The sequence below is a fragment of the Natator depressus genome, chromosome 9 (assembly GCF_965152275.1).
Source record: "Natator depressus isolate rNatDep1 chromosome 9, rNatDep2.hap1, whole genome shotgun sequence".
In the NCBI taxonomy this organism is placed as follows: Eukaryota; Metazoa; Chordata; order Testudines; family Cheloniidae; genus Natator; species Natator depressus.
The window spans coordinates 8,217,937-8,231,976 of record NC_134242.1 but is presented as its reverse complement, the minus strand read 5'-3'; positions in this window follow the sequence as shown (position 1 = coordinate 8,231,976).

Here is a 14,040-nt window from a genome sequence, read left to right as displayed (position 1 = left end):
AGTGCAGTATGCCACTGCATGAATCTGGAGCCCAGCGCAGGCGACAGGCCGGTGACAGGGTGCACCCCTCTGGCTTTCTCCTCCCTGGCCCCCTGGGACCTGCCAACAGGGCCGTTCAAATGGGGGTGCAGCTCTCAGGATTCTGCCTGTGGGGCGAACAGGGCCTGTGCGGGCATGTGGGGGGGGTTCAACATGTATGGGGGGCACAGACAGAGCCAATCTATGCACACCCCCACTTGCATGCTGACCGGCTTCCACATCACACTGTTCTGCCCTGGAGTCTTTGCAGCGTATAGCCGGGGCCGCTGGAGGGTCCATCGTCCTGAGGGAACCCGGCCGGGTGGGGAGCTCAGTGGGGCCCCTGTCTCAGGTCACAACCATGGAGCCCATCAGCACCTCATTGCCCCTGCGAGCTCTCGCCCTGACGAGCTGCCACCCCCTCCTCACGCCAATTTTACATTTGCAAATTGATAATAAACATTCGTTTGGAGGATAAACACAGCCACCAGCACCTCATTCACGGCCCTACGCCTCTCAGGCTCCCTGAGGACCCAGCTCCAATCCCCTCCCGACCTTCCCCAGCACACACCCCCGCCAGCTGCCCCCGGTCCCCCTTCTCTCAGGACCAGGGGCCCGGAGCTCCAATCCCCTCTCCCAGCACACCCCCCTGCCAGCTGCCCCCTGCCCCCTTCTCCCACGCTTCCCTGGGGACCCAGCTCCAACCCCCTCTCCCGCCACCTGCACCCAACCTCCTCTCCCAGCATCCCACAGAAACGCCTGCAGGCCGGGATGTCGGGGGCGGGTTGAAAGCAACCTCCCTACAGGGAGAGGACCTGCCGCCCGAGGGGGACGCAACTTCCCTGGAGCCAGACCTGGTGCTTGGGGGTTTGACCACTGTGCGGCCCGCTCTGTGCGGGGCAGGCTCGGCCCATGCAACATGGCGGCTGAGATGCTCAGGCTGCTAGCGAGTGGGGGAAACGCTGGGTGGGCTCCACAGGGCCCATAGTACATTGGACTGCCCCCACAGCACCCAGGTCTGTCCCCAGAGCAGACATGGATCGTTGGGAGCCCAGGGAACTGGCCACTGCTGGGTTCCACGTGCCTCCGTTAACCCGGGCTGGGGAACAGCACGGCACAGGAGTAAAGAATAGGGAGGAATAAAGCACATGGGGCAATCCTGGCCCCAATGGGGGACTTGCACCCTAGCCCCTGCCCCAGGGAGTGGGGCTAGGCAGTAGCGCACTCCCCCAGCCCCACATTGACCCAGCTGGGCCCTGGAGGGAGCTCAGTTCAGCTCCAGATGAAACCGAACTGGAGCAGCTGGACACCCCGGCCCATTCGAGAAAGCTGGAGAGCGACACAGCGAGCGCCTGCTCACTGCTCTGCGGGGAAGGGCATCCTTCATCTGATGCACCCGCCTCAGTAGGTTCCCAGCCCCTGAGGTCTGGACTAGGGGGCGTTTGGGGGGCATCGGGATGTTCTCTGTCCCGCCACAGTCTGTCAGACCACGAGCCACCCTGGGGCTCTCTGTCCAGCCACGGTTCTGTCGGACCACGAGCCACCACAGAGCTCTCTGTGCCACCACGGTTCTGTGGGACCGCGAGCCGCCCCGGGGCTCTCTGTCCCGCCACAGTCTGTCAGACCACGAGCCACCCTGGGGCTCTCTGTCCAGCCACGGTTCTGTCGGACCACGAGCCACCACAGAGCTCTCTGTCCCACCACGGTTCTGTGGGACCGCGAGCCGCCCCGGGGCTCTCTGTCCCGCCACAGTCTGTCAGACCACGAGCCACCCCAGGGCTCTCTGTCCTGCCACAGTCTGTCAGACCATGAGCCACCCTTGGGCTCTCTGTCCAGCCACTGTTCTGTCAGACATGAGCCGCCCCAGGGCTCTCTGTCCCGCCACGGTTCTGTCAGACCGTGAGCCGCCGCAGAACTCTCTGTCCCGCCACGGTTCTGTCAGACACGAGCCGCCCCGGGGCTCTCTGTCCCCCACGGTTCTGTCAGACCGTGAGCCTCCCCAGAGCTCTCTGTCTCGCCACAGTCTGTCAGACCGTGAGCCGCCCCAGAGCTCTCTGTCCCGCCGTGGTTCTGTCAGACCGTGAGCCGCCCCAGAGCTCTCTGTCTCGCCACAGTCTGTCAGACCACGAGCCGCTCCGGGGCTCTCTGTCTCGCCACAGTCTGTCAGACCACTAGCCGCCCCGGAGCTCTCTGTCCCGCCACGGTTCTGTCAGACACAAGCTGCCCCGGGGCTCTCTGTCCCTCCACGGTTCTGTCAGACACGAGCTGCCCCAGGGCTCCCTGTCCCTCCACGGTTCTGTCAGACCACTAGCCGCCCCGGGGCTCTCTGTCCCCCACGGTTCTGTCAGACCGCGAGCTGCCCCGGGGCTCTCTGTCCCACCACGATTCTGTCAGACACGAGCTGCCCCTGGGCTCTCTGTCCCTCCACGGTTCTGTCAGACCGCGAGCTGCCCCGGGGCTCTCTGTCCCTCCACGGTTCTGTCGGACCACGAGCCGCCCCAGGGCTTAGCTGTTTATGATCTTGGTAAACAGGAAACCTGCCTCTTCACTGGGCCCAGCGCAGAAATTCTGAATAATGGCTGAGGGAGAGGGCTGCGGCACACCGGGGAGTGCTCTCCAGGGCCTCCCAGAGCCGGCCTGGCCCAGAGACCACAGGACAGGATGCCCTGAGCACAGCTGTGACACTCTCCATCCCCCAGCTGCAAGGGCCACTATTTCAGGCATCACTAGGAGTTCCCCCGTGGGGCCCATGCTGACTCCCCCCCACACACACACATATCCTTGGGCCCTACTGAGAGGTCCTGTCACTCTCCTGATGGACTGGGCACTCCAAGCCTCTAATGAATGGGACTGTTCCATCGCTGCGGGGGGGTGGGGGGAGACCCGGGAGGGGGCTGATATGGATGGCAGGAGAGTGCTGTCCCTCCCAGGGACCAGCCCAGCCAGCCCGTCTCTCCTAATTAACCCCCCTACCCCACCCCCAGTAACCTCTGCAGGAGGGCAACACATTAAAATCCAAGCGCTGGACCCCGGCTCCCCAGGGGCTGGCTCTGGCCTAGGAACTTGGGCCATGATTTCAGCCGGGCTTTGAACCAGAGCTTGGCGCCAATCACGGGCAGGGCGAGCTGTGCTCAAGAGGGTGGTAGCTGGACGGGGGTGGCCCTGGGTTGGGGGGACCGGGACCTGTCTGGACGTGGGCTCACAGTGGCTGAGCCAAGGGAAGGGCGTCTCGGGGTTAATTGCCTAATTTATCTTTCCATGGCCACTGGGCACTTTCTAAACAGCAAGAACCGGAGCTACATTCGTATGGGGAGGGCAAGCCAATGCCAGCGGGAGCCTGCCCCCTCCCTTCAAGAGGCATCCATGAGCCCCACCATCCCAGCCACTGTTCCTGTGCCAGAGGGCACCCAGCACCCTTGCCTGCCCCCCAGACTAAGGGCTGGAGCTTTGCAGGGGGGGAATTCCAGGGTCCCCCCTTCCGGTGAGCCCGAGCGAGGCCGGAGCTCCTTCTTGAGCTCGTGAGCCTTAAGCTGAGCCTGCCCCTGGTTGAGCTGGCCGTGAAGGGTTAATGCCGTCCTGTGGGAGGAGCAGGTGGGTGCAGGAATGAAATTCCTTCTCACTGTCCTGTGAAGTCTGGGCACAAATATTTGTGTGTCCTGGCTCTGCTTGTGTGGCAGGGCTCCTGGGGTGGGGGGGTGCTGGGAACCCGCCGCTGCCCATCCCCTGGCAAACACAATTCCACAGCACAACTGGTGTCATTAAGTCTTCCCTTTCTAATGCTGCTAATCCTGACTCCAAACAAGAGCCCCTCCCCTCCAGCGAGAATGCCCCTTGCTGGGCACAGGGACTCCGCAGGCTTTGATCCCCACCGGCCTCGCTAGCTCAGCGGGAGCCACCAGGCCAGCAGGCGGATGGGAGACCGCTGCTGAAAATTCAGGGAGCGGTGTGAGCCGCTCCGTTGGGGGGTGCTCTGCATCCAGCCAAGTCTGACCCTACGGGGTGCTGCGCTGCAGAGAGCGGTGGAAGGGATCATCCGGGGGTGCTCTCCACCCAGCCAGGACTGACCCCAGGTGGGTGTTAGGAGGTGGAGTGCTGGGAAAGATCCCACAGCGCTCATCACAAAAATACAGGCCGTAACCCTGGTGTCCCCGCCGGACACAGCTCTGCCACGGCCTGCTGCCTCGCCAAACACTTCTCTTTCTCTGAGTGCCGTCAGCCTGCTCCACCCCACACTGAGCCCGGGAGGGTCCAGCCCTGGCCCAAGGGAGCCAGAGCCGCTCCGACGGCAGGGCCCGGGGTGGTGGGCTAGGCTCGAAGCTATGCTGCTGTGTACGTTCTGTAGCAATCTCCTTCCTTCAGGGGATTCACAGGGCCAGACTTTCCAAGGAGGGATTTGAGTGAAGACAGCGCGGTGGGGGGACTACATCCCAGCATTGCTGTGAGCTGTTAAACAGCTGCTGTGTCCTACCCCAGAGGTGGCTGCGCATCAGTGCCAGATGCAGCAGTTCCTGGATGTAGCTAACCGCCTGGGGCCTCTTTGGATGAAAGATGTTCTCTAAAGCTGAGGTTTTATTGAATCCACCCCCAGGGCCTCTGTTCTGGACCAGTTCACCCCCTGTGCAGGGGAAGAGGAAGCCCTGTGCTGATGCAGTTGGACCTTTTATAGATCCCTGTTGTTCCAGGGCTCCCCGGAGGCCTGTGGAGTCCCAGGGAAAGTGAGTAAAGATTGGCTCGGGGCAGCTGGGGGTTTACTTGACACACAGCAAATCCCAGCTCCAGGGCTTTGGACGAGAGCAGGGAGAGATGCAGAGCAAATGCCAGTCGCTGAGACGTCCCTTCGCGCCAACTCAGAACGAAGAGTTGACATTTCAAAACGCCCCATGAAATGAAGTTTCTGACAAAAGGTGTTTCGGGCCCGTTGGACTGGGCGTCACAGGCCGGGCCACCTTCAGGGGCCTGGAGTGCTCCGTGGCTTTGACACTAATGAATGCTGTTCTAGATGGAAGTATGCTGGCCCCAGCCACTGTCGGAGCCCGAGGAGTGGGCTAGCAGGATGGCTGGGCTGGCCCGGCCTGGCAGCTCTCACCTTCCTGTGCTCTTCAAGTTCTGAGTCTTTTTCGACCCAAACAGGGACAAAGTGGCCGTGCTCCCACACGGCGCGTGGCTGGTGCTGCATCGGCACTTCCCACTGGGAAGCCTCCGAGCGGGGTTAGCGGGAAGAGGAGCCTTGGTGTCCTCCCAGAACGGGAGTCCCCAGAACTTGCCTCTCCCGTGTGGTCCTCCCCCCTGCCCCAGTGCAGTGCCCTCTCCCTGCCAGGCTCCCATGGGAGCACACACAGGCTCTGCTCCAGCCCCACTGCCCCCCTGCCCAGGCAGGGAGCCTCACTGGTTGGGATTTAGAGACCCCCAGATTATATAGCTTGATGCCCACTATTGAAAGCACCAAGGAACCATCCCCCCCAGCTCAGCTGCCCAAGAGTCTGGCTAGGAGCGGGCCAGATGACTCAGACTGCAGGCCCACGCCAGACAGAACATTGCCACGGTGCAGGGAAAAGACAGGCCCCGCTGGCGTCTATCAGGGGTGGGTAGGCACGACCCACCCAAGACGGGGTCACAGGCTGTGCTTGGGGCCCAAGCCCCAGGGTCTGTTTGTGGTTCCTTTCTTGATCCAGGTCGCTGCATGGGGTGGGCTCCTCGCTGCTGTCTCTCCCCATCCCCCAGGGCCGGCCCGGTTTTTCCTTTCTGCATTTGGATGAGCCATCGGCTCTGGTTCCTGGCAGCCTGGGGAAATCCCTTCCTCCTGTCTGGGGTGGAGGAGGAGATGTGCTTCTGCGGCCCAGACTCTCCTCTGGCCCACAGGCTCTGCTCAGCATCTGCCCCCCCCCCCCCGAGTCCCACCTCTGGGGTGCAGACCCCACTCGCTCTTTGGCCAGAATCTACTTCCGTAATGCGCATCTGACTGACAGCCAGACAGCCAGTGTGTGCCCTGTGTGCCCTGGCTAGTGCTGGCACAGAGCAGACTGACAGACAGCATGTACCCTGCATGCCATGGTTAGCACTGGCACAGGACAGACAGACAGAAAGTGTGTCCTGTGTGCCGTGGCTAAGGCTGGTACAGGACAGAAAGACAGCACGTGCCCTGTGTGCCACGGTTACTGCTGGCACAGGATGGACAGACAGAAAATGTGCCCTGTGTGCCATAGCTAGCGCTGGCACAGGGCAGACTGACAGCATGTGCCCTGCATGCCGTGGCTAGCGCTGGCACAGGACAGACAGACTGACAGCCAGCATGTGCCCTGTGTGCCGTGGCTAGCGCTGGCACAGGGCAGACAGACTGACAGCCAGCGTGTGCCCTGTGTGCCGTGGCTAGCGCTGGCACAGGGCAGACAGACTGACAGCCAGCGTGTGCCCTGTGTGCCGTGGCTAGCGCTGGCACAGGACAGACAGACTGACAGCCAGCGGATTTCTGGCTCAGTAATGCTTGGCCTCTTTTGCACCCTGTTGCTCAGGCCTGACGCAAGCCCGCAGCGCGGCTCTCCGTGCCCTGGCACGCCTCTGTCCCAGCTCCTCCTCATGTTTCCCAGCTCAGGGAGCCATGCTGGCATCGCGGCCTGACTTCCCCGGCCTTCGCTCTCCCAGAGAACGGTTCCACGTGGAACAGCCGAGCAGCGAGCACAGCTCGCCAGCCAGGGCTGCTCCAGAGCGAACATGAGAAAATAATAAAGTCCATGTGTTACAGACGAAAGACAGCTGCTCCCCCCTCGCATCCCCCAGCCCGTACCTGAGAGTCCCCCCACTCCCCTCAGGCTTGGCTGGGCGAGTGCCGAGAGCCAGTTGTGCAAATATTGCCGGAATATTCGTAATCCCCGTGTCTAACGTGAATTATGAGATGTTTCCACAGATTATGAAAAGTAATTCCCCGGGGCCGACAGGCCTTAGCCAGAGCAAAGCGCCGGCAGCCTGCCCAGCGCGGCTCCGCTGGAGGGGGTGCCGAGCGGGGGGATTAGTCATGGGAAAGTGCTCGGATCGTCACAAGACTTTGGGGAGGGCTTGGCTCTTTCTTTCCCCCCCGTGAGTCACTGGAGTCCGTGCTGGAAGTTCCAAAGTCCTCGCAGCTTTGGGCACCTCTTCGCCAGCCAGGAAATCACCCCCCGCTGGCCACGGGGTGGAGGGGAAGCTGCCTTGGGCACAGCGAGGAGATGGGAGCAGCAGCCGGGCCGGGCGCGGTTTTCTTAGGGGACGCCTGCGGTTCCCTTTGCACAGATCTTTGCGGAGTGGCTCCTTCCTGCCACCCCGAGCCCTTTGCATGTTCAGAGCATGGCCCAGACAGAAGCTAGGGAGCCCAGATGTTGGGGATCGGCGCAGAGCTGAGTGGAGAGCTCCACGGAGGGAAAGCAGAGAAACGCACACGTCCAGAAACACAGAGCCTTGGTCCCAGGAAACACAGCCTAGGAAGCCCCTGGGGTTGGCTCTGGGATGCCCAGACCCCAAGGCCATGGAAGTCTCCAGCAATGCAGCTTTGAGCTGGGGAGCTTTTGTCACCGAGTCCAGCAGCCCCCATGGCTTTGTGGGTGCAGTGTTAACAGCAGGCTTGTATTGGCTAAGGGGAGCTCTCCGAGGCAGGGACTTCTGTGTCCAGGGGGAGCAATGTGCAGTGCCGAGCAGTGTGTGCATGAGCAGCCTGGGCCCAGTCACACTGCCCGGGCACGGTGCTGCCCAGAACCCATACGCCAACCACCCAAATGGCTGGCCATAATGGGCACAGTAGAATACCCACCTCTCCTGCGCTGTGCAGCAGGGGGCGTGGCCACCTGGGAAATGGGCGGGGCCACCGGATCCCATCGAGCATGGTGTGCTTCCCCTCCCGCAACGGGCAAGAATGATGGACCCAGCCACGAGCAGCTTAAACGCGTGGGCTGAGCTGCGGGGTCAGGACACAGGTGCAGCGGGTAGACAGCCCCTTGCCGCCATCTCTACTCACAGGCACAATCCCGCCGGTGGTGCAAACCGCCCCCGCCCCCAGTGCACTGCTCGCTGCTTGGTGAGCTTGTCTGGGCTACGTGCTGCCTTCTCCTGGCCAGGGTTGGCTTTTCTGAGGGCCCAGGAGTGTACCGGCAGTGCTGCTCACCCGGCTATGGTGACCCAGGCCCCGGTCCCCTCAGCCTGGACTGTTGCAATGTGCCCTCCAGGGCTCTCGGGCCGTAGGTCAGCCTGGAAACACCAGCCGGGGCAGAAAGCAGCCACTTGCCTACTGAGTGATGCTTCTCACCGGCAGCCTGGCACCAGGGCTCCAGACCTGCGCCGGCTGCCTGGCTGTTCCCAGCTTGAATGGGAGGTGTTGGTTTGAGCTCTGAAGTGCTCTGTGAGTCGGGTTCTTGCTGCTTGAGAGCCCATCACTTTCCCCCCGCCGCACTTCTGCAGTTATGATCTTCGGGGGCACGTGAGCTGGCGTCCCCGTCACCTGAAAAAGAGGGGGTACCAGTACAGCGTTCTGGGTGAGGTGTAAATAACCCCGGTCTATTGACCTTCAGAGCATGCTACAAGACACATCGACTTACAGGTGTCGCTGGGTGTGAGAGACAGATGGGTCCATACGTAACGCTTTCTGCGTTCCGGCTGGCGAGGAGACTCCGTCCCATCCTGCCAGCTGATGACCTGACCTCAGTTGTCCACACCGTCGTCACTTCTTGGCTAGCTCCCAGCACTGTTGTATACCCAAGCAGGAAACCGTCTGCATGCAGGAAACACCAGTTATCCAGAACCCTGCAGCGCATCACCCCAGCCACAGGCCACCGCGAGCCCATCCCACCTGTCCTCCGCGCCAGCTTCCCGCAGAACAGAGTCAATTTCAAGGCTGTGGTCCTTATCTTCAGAGCGCTCCATGGGATACCGACAAGAGCCGAAAGCTCCGGATGAAGACCGAGGCCGACCGCTCCCCTGCTCTGGCCCAGTGCAACTCTCGGCCACTGGGGTGAAGCTCATCTGTGCAGGAGCCAGAGCCTTCTCGGGGCTGCTGACACGGCGCTATGAACACCCCCAGAGCTAAGGACCATCCCGCACCTCCAAAAGCAAGGTGCATTTCTGTGACCTGCCTCCTCTATCATACACCCAGAGCAACGTGCCTAGGTGTGGCTATTAAAAACCAAATCCCAGCCCTGACACTCCACTGCACACACAATTCTCCCCCCCGGGGAGAGGACAACATGTGACAGGCGTGAGCCAGGTTGCTTCACGTAGGCCTGGAAGGCGCTCGGATGCTATGGGGATGAAAGCAGGCAACCCGCCGACGTAGCCTGGGCTAGACGAACCGTGTGGGGCGAGGGAGGGGCATTCTACCGCTGACCTCATTTTGTTTCCGTCATTTTCAGCAGGGCCTCTGGAGCCTGGACTCAGGCCCTTTTCGTTGTTTGTATCAATCTAATAATAGCAGCAATCCCCACCTGCCTCCCCGCCACCCCTGTAGCCTAATTCTGGGGTGGCCGGGTCCAAAGCCCAGCCAAGTCAGTGGAAAGACTCCACCTTACTTCCATGGCCTTTGGATCAGGCTCTTGGTGAGGCGAGGGCTGCTCCATGCCCTTACCATGGCTCCCGAGACAACACTGGCATTTGCAGCTGGCCCAGGCTGGCCAGGGGAGCAGGGAGCCTGCAGCATGGCTTGTACTCCTCCCATGGCTCAATGCAGTGACCAGCACTACAGGGAGCATGCTCCGTGCTCTCCAGTAACACCATGGCACGGGGCCGGCGCTGCTCCGGGACTGCTCCGTGCTCTCCAGTAACACCATGGCACGGGTCCGGCGCTGCTCCGGGACTGCTCCGTGCTCTCCAGTAACACCATGGCACGGGGCCGGCGCTGCTCCGGGACTGCTCCGTGCTCTCCAGTAACACCATGGTGCGGGGCTGGCGCTGCTCCGGGACTGCTCCATGCTCTCCAGTAACACCATGGCACGGGGCCGGTGCTGCTCCGGGACTGCTCCGTGCACTCCAGTAACACCATGGCACGGGGCCGGCGTGGCTCCGGGACTGCTCTGTGCTCTCCAGTAACACCATGGCACGGGGCCGGCGCTGCTCCGGGACTGCTCCGTGCACTCCACCAACCTCCTGTGCATTCCCACTGCATTCCACCGCTCGGTGGGCCTGGGGAGAGAAATCTGGCATCCACAGGACATGCATTTCATAGCCCTGTGCTATCGAGAGCCCATTTTCCTTCAGCTGCGGTCCGTTTCCCTAGCTACTCGGTGCAGCTGGCCGGCATGTTTGTGTGTCTGAGCATTTCTTTTGGCACGTTATTGCTGTGTAAAGCGTACTGTATTCTACCAGCAATAAATCACCCCTCCAAAAGCCCCTCACCTTAACTCTGGCTGACATCTTGATGAGAAGCTGGGTACGCCTGCTACCTAAGGATAAAGCCACTGCCAACAGAGACAGCACTGGTATTTAGGAACAACGGCTGCTCGGATGGGCAGTGTTTCCTAGTGGATAGAGCACTGGGCTGGTTTCCATTCCCTGCTCTGCTAGGTGACTTTGAGCAAGTAACATCCCTTCCTTGTGCCTCAGTTTCCCCATCTATAAAACAGAGATAATGGTACTGACCTCCTCTGTAGAGCACTTTGAGATTGACTGATGAACTGTGCTAGAAAGGAGCTAGGTATTAGTATATATAACATTTAACACTGCATCAGCCCTCTCTGTTCGTCCCCAGAAACTTCCTCACTTTAACTCGGCATTTGTTAAACCATGGCTATGAAACGAAATTCATCCCTACCCCCGCAGCAAGAGAGCCAGCAGGGACAGGTATTAGAGCCCGCATAGAGCCCCTGCTCAGCGTAATTCCCAGCCCCGGGACGCAGCTGGTCGGCCCGTGATGCGTCCCCCAGCGGGGCTGGAACAATGTGTACAGTGGGGGTGCCGAGAGCCATTGAACCAAACTGTAAACCCTGTATGCGAGGGAAACCCCTTCAAGCCAGGGGGTGCAGCAGCACCCCTAGTCCCAGCACCTTTGCGTTCCACAGCTGGGGAGCCTTGTACCGCCCCACCGCTTGTGCCTTGCTGCAGGTCTGGGCTGCGCACCGGGCTGCACTGCAGTATACCAGCCTGGTTTTATGGACCCCTGGGTCTGCCTGAGGGGTGTGCACCAGTGTTTCAACAGCAAGGCAGCTACGTGGGTGCAAATTTCCCTAACTGCAGACAGGGCCCCATCCTATCTGAGGAAGGAGCCCTCTTGGGAGGGGCTACTGCTTGGGGTTAGGATCTGAGCCCTCCTCATCGGTGGAAAGGGGGGGGGTAATTCCGGCCGGGGTAGTTCCTTGTCCCCTGTGCAGCCCTTGCCCCTCCTGTGGCTTGCCTGGTTAGCAAGGTCACCCAGAGTCGGAGGCAGAGCCAGGCCTAGAACCCAGGGCTCCTGCCCCCTGGCCAGTTTTGCGGCCGAGAAGAACCCAGGCCAGGGTGAAGGATGCTGCAGAGCAAAGACCGTCTCTCCCACCCCATGGATCTGCCCTCCTTGCCCTACTTCTCTGGCCCCGATCCTCTGAGGGATTTAGGCACCTAACGCCCATGGATTTCCATGCCAGTTAGGCACCTAAATACCCTTGAGGACCTGGGCCTCTGCCCAAGCGCACCCCCACCCCTGGAGCTCTCCTTGCTGGGCTCTTTGCTACCCTTGCTTCTGCCACCAGCCCTGTCGGGCAGTGCAGGGGTCCCACCAGCCCCCAGGCTCCCAACCCAGCCGCCTGCCCCTGGCTCAGGGAGGCTCCCAGTGGCAGCTGACCCTGCTGCCAAGCCAAGGGATGAGTAGCAGCACCTGTCTCTGGGCCAGGGGGTCTCACACCAGGGCCCCAGGCCCTAGGGCTGCCCAGGGACTGCTGCGCACTCCCCGCGGACCTTAAACCTTCCCCATGGCTCAGGGCAAACCCCAGGGGAGGTTGGAGTGAGCCGGGGGGGGGGGGGGGGACAGCAGGTGGGGAGATGGCAGGGAGGGGAAGGAGGAGGGAGGAAGGCGTTCCAGGTGGCGGATATGGGGGGGGGAAGGTGCAGGGTTGGGGGGCACAGTGGGGGCAGGTTCAAGGCTACAGGGGTGCAGGGTTATGAGCGCTGAAGGTGGAGGGTTATAGGGAAAAGGGTGCAGGGAGCTGGGGTGTGGGCAGGGGGTCCAGGCGGTGTGGTGGGGTTGGGGGCCGTGCAGGGGGTACAGGTGCTGCAGTGGGAAGGGGGATGCAGGGAGTACAGGCAGTAGGTTAGGGAGTGGGAGGGGCAGAGGGAGTGGGTTAGGGGGGTGCAGGAGGTGCAGGGGTGACGGGCTGTGCAGTGGCTGGGGCAGTGGTGTGTGGGGTGGGGGTGCAGGGGGTATGGTGCGTGCAGTGGGTTGGGGTGCAGGGGGTACAGGTGTGATAGGGGTACAGGTGGGGTGGGGGCTGCAGGGGGAAATGGACGGTGCAGTGAGGTGGGGGGATGCAGGGAGTACAGGCAGTAGGGAATGGGGGTGCAGGGGTTACAGGTGGGGTGGGAGTGCAGGGGGTATGGTGCGTGCAGTGGGTTGGGGTGCAGGGGGTACAGGTGTGATAGGGGTACAGGTGGGGTGGGGGCTGCAGGGGGAAATGGACGGTGCAGTGAGGTGGGGGGATGCAGGGAGTACAGGCAGTAGGTTAGGGAGTGCGAGGGGCAGAGGGAATCGGTTAGGGGGGTGCAGGTGGTGGGGTGGGAGGTGCAGGGGTTACGGGCAGTGCGCGGGGTATGAGTGGTGCGGGGTGCGGGTGGGGTAGGAGTTCAGGGGGTATGGGCAGTAGGGTATGGGGGTGCAGGGGGTACAGGTGGGGTGGGGGGTGCAGGCTGTGCAGTGGGGTGGGGCCTGTGGGGGGAAAGGGACTGTGCAGCGAGGTGGGGGGATAGAAGGTATCCAGGGTGTGCAGTGGGAGGGGTGTGGAGGTTAGGGGCAGTGTGGTGGGTTGTGGGGATGCAGGGGGTCCGGGTGGGGGGAAGGGGTGCAGGTGGGGGGATAAGGGCTATGAGATGGGGTGGTGGGGGGTTACAGGCTATTAGGTGGGGTGGTGGGGATCCAGGCAGGACTCGGGGTGCAGGGGGATATGACAGGGTGGAGAGGGCATGGGCTATGAGGTGAGGTGGGGGGTACAGAGGGATACAGGCAGGGTGTAGGGGGATATGGGCTATGAAGTGGGCTGGGGCAGTGCATGGGGTATGGGTGGGGTAGGGGGTACGGGTAGTAGGGTATGGGGATTCAGGGGGTACAGTGGTGTGGGGGTGCAGGGCGTATGGGCTGTGCCATGGAGTGGGGGTACAGGGGGTACAGGTGGGGTGGGGGGTGAAGGCTGCGCAGTGGGTGGGGGCTGTGGGGGGAATGGACTGTGCAGTGAGGTGGGGAGATGTAGGGTGTCCAGGCTGTGCAGTGGGAGGGGTGTGGAGGTTAGGGGCAGTGCGGTGGGGTGGGGGGGGGTGCAGGCAGGGAGATATGGGCTATGAGGTGGGGTGGTGGGGGTCTGGGCGGGGCGGAGGGTGTAGCAGGTATGAGTGGGAGTGCAGGTGGACGGGCTATGAGGTGGGGTGGGATGGTGGGGTGCAGAGGGATACAGGCAGGTGTATTGGGATCCAGGCTATGAGGTGGGGCCGTGGGGTCTGGGCAGGGCGGGGGATGCAGGAGGTCCGGGCAGGGGGCACGGGCTATGAGGTGGGGTGAGGGGGTGCAGGCAGTCTGGGGGCTTGGGGTCCAGGCAGGGTGCAGGAGATTCAGGGGGTCCGGGCAGTGTGATGGGGTTGGGGGCTGTGCAGTGGGTACAGGGGGGTGCAGGGGGTCCAGGCTATGGGGTGGGGGGGGCGAAGGGGGTCAGGGCTAGGAGGTGGGGCAGTGGGGGCGCAGGGGGTCCAGGCGGTGTGGTTGGGTTGGGGGCTGTGCGAGGGTGTACAGGGGATCCGGACTATGAGGTGGGGCGGGGTGCAGGGGGATACGGGCTAGGAGGTGGGACGGGGTGGGGTCCGGGCGGGGTAGCGGGTGCAGGGGTCCGGGCTAGGAGGGGG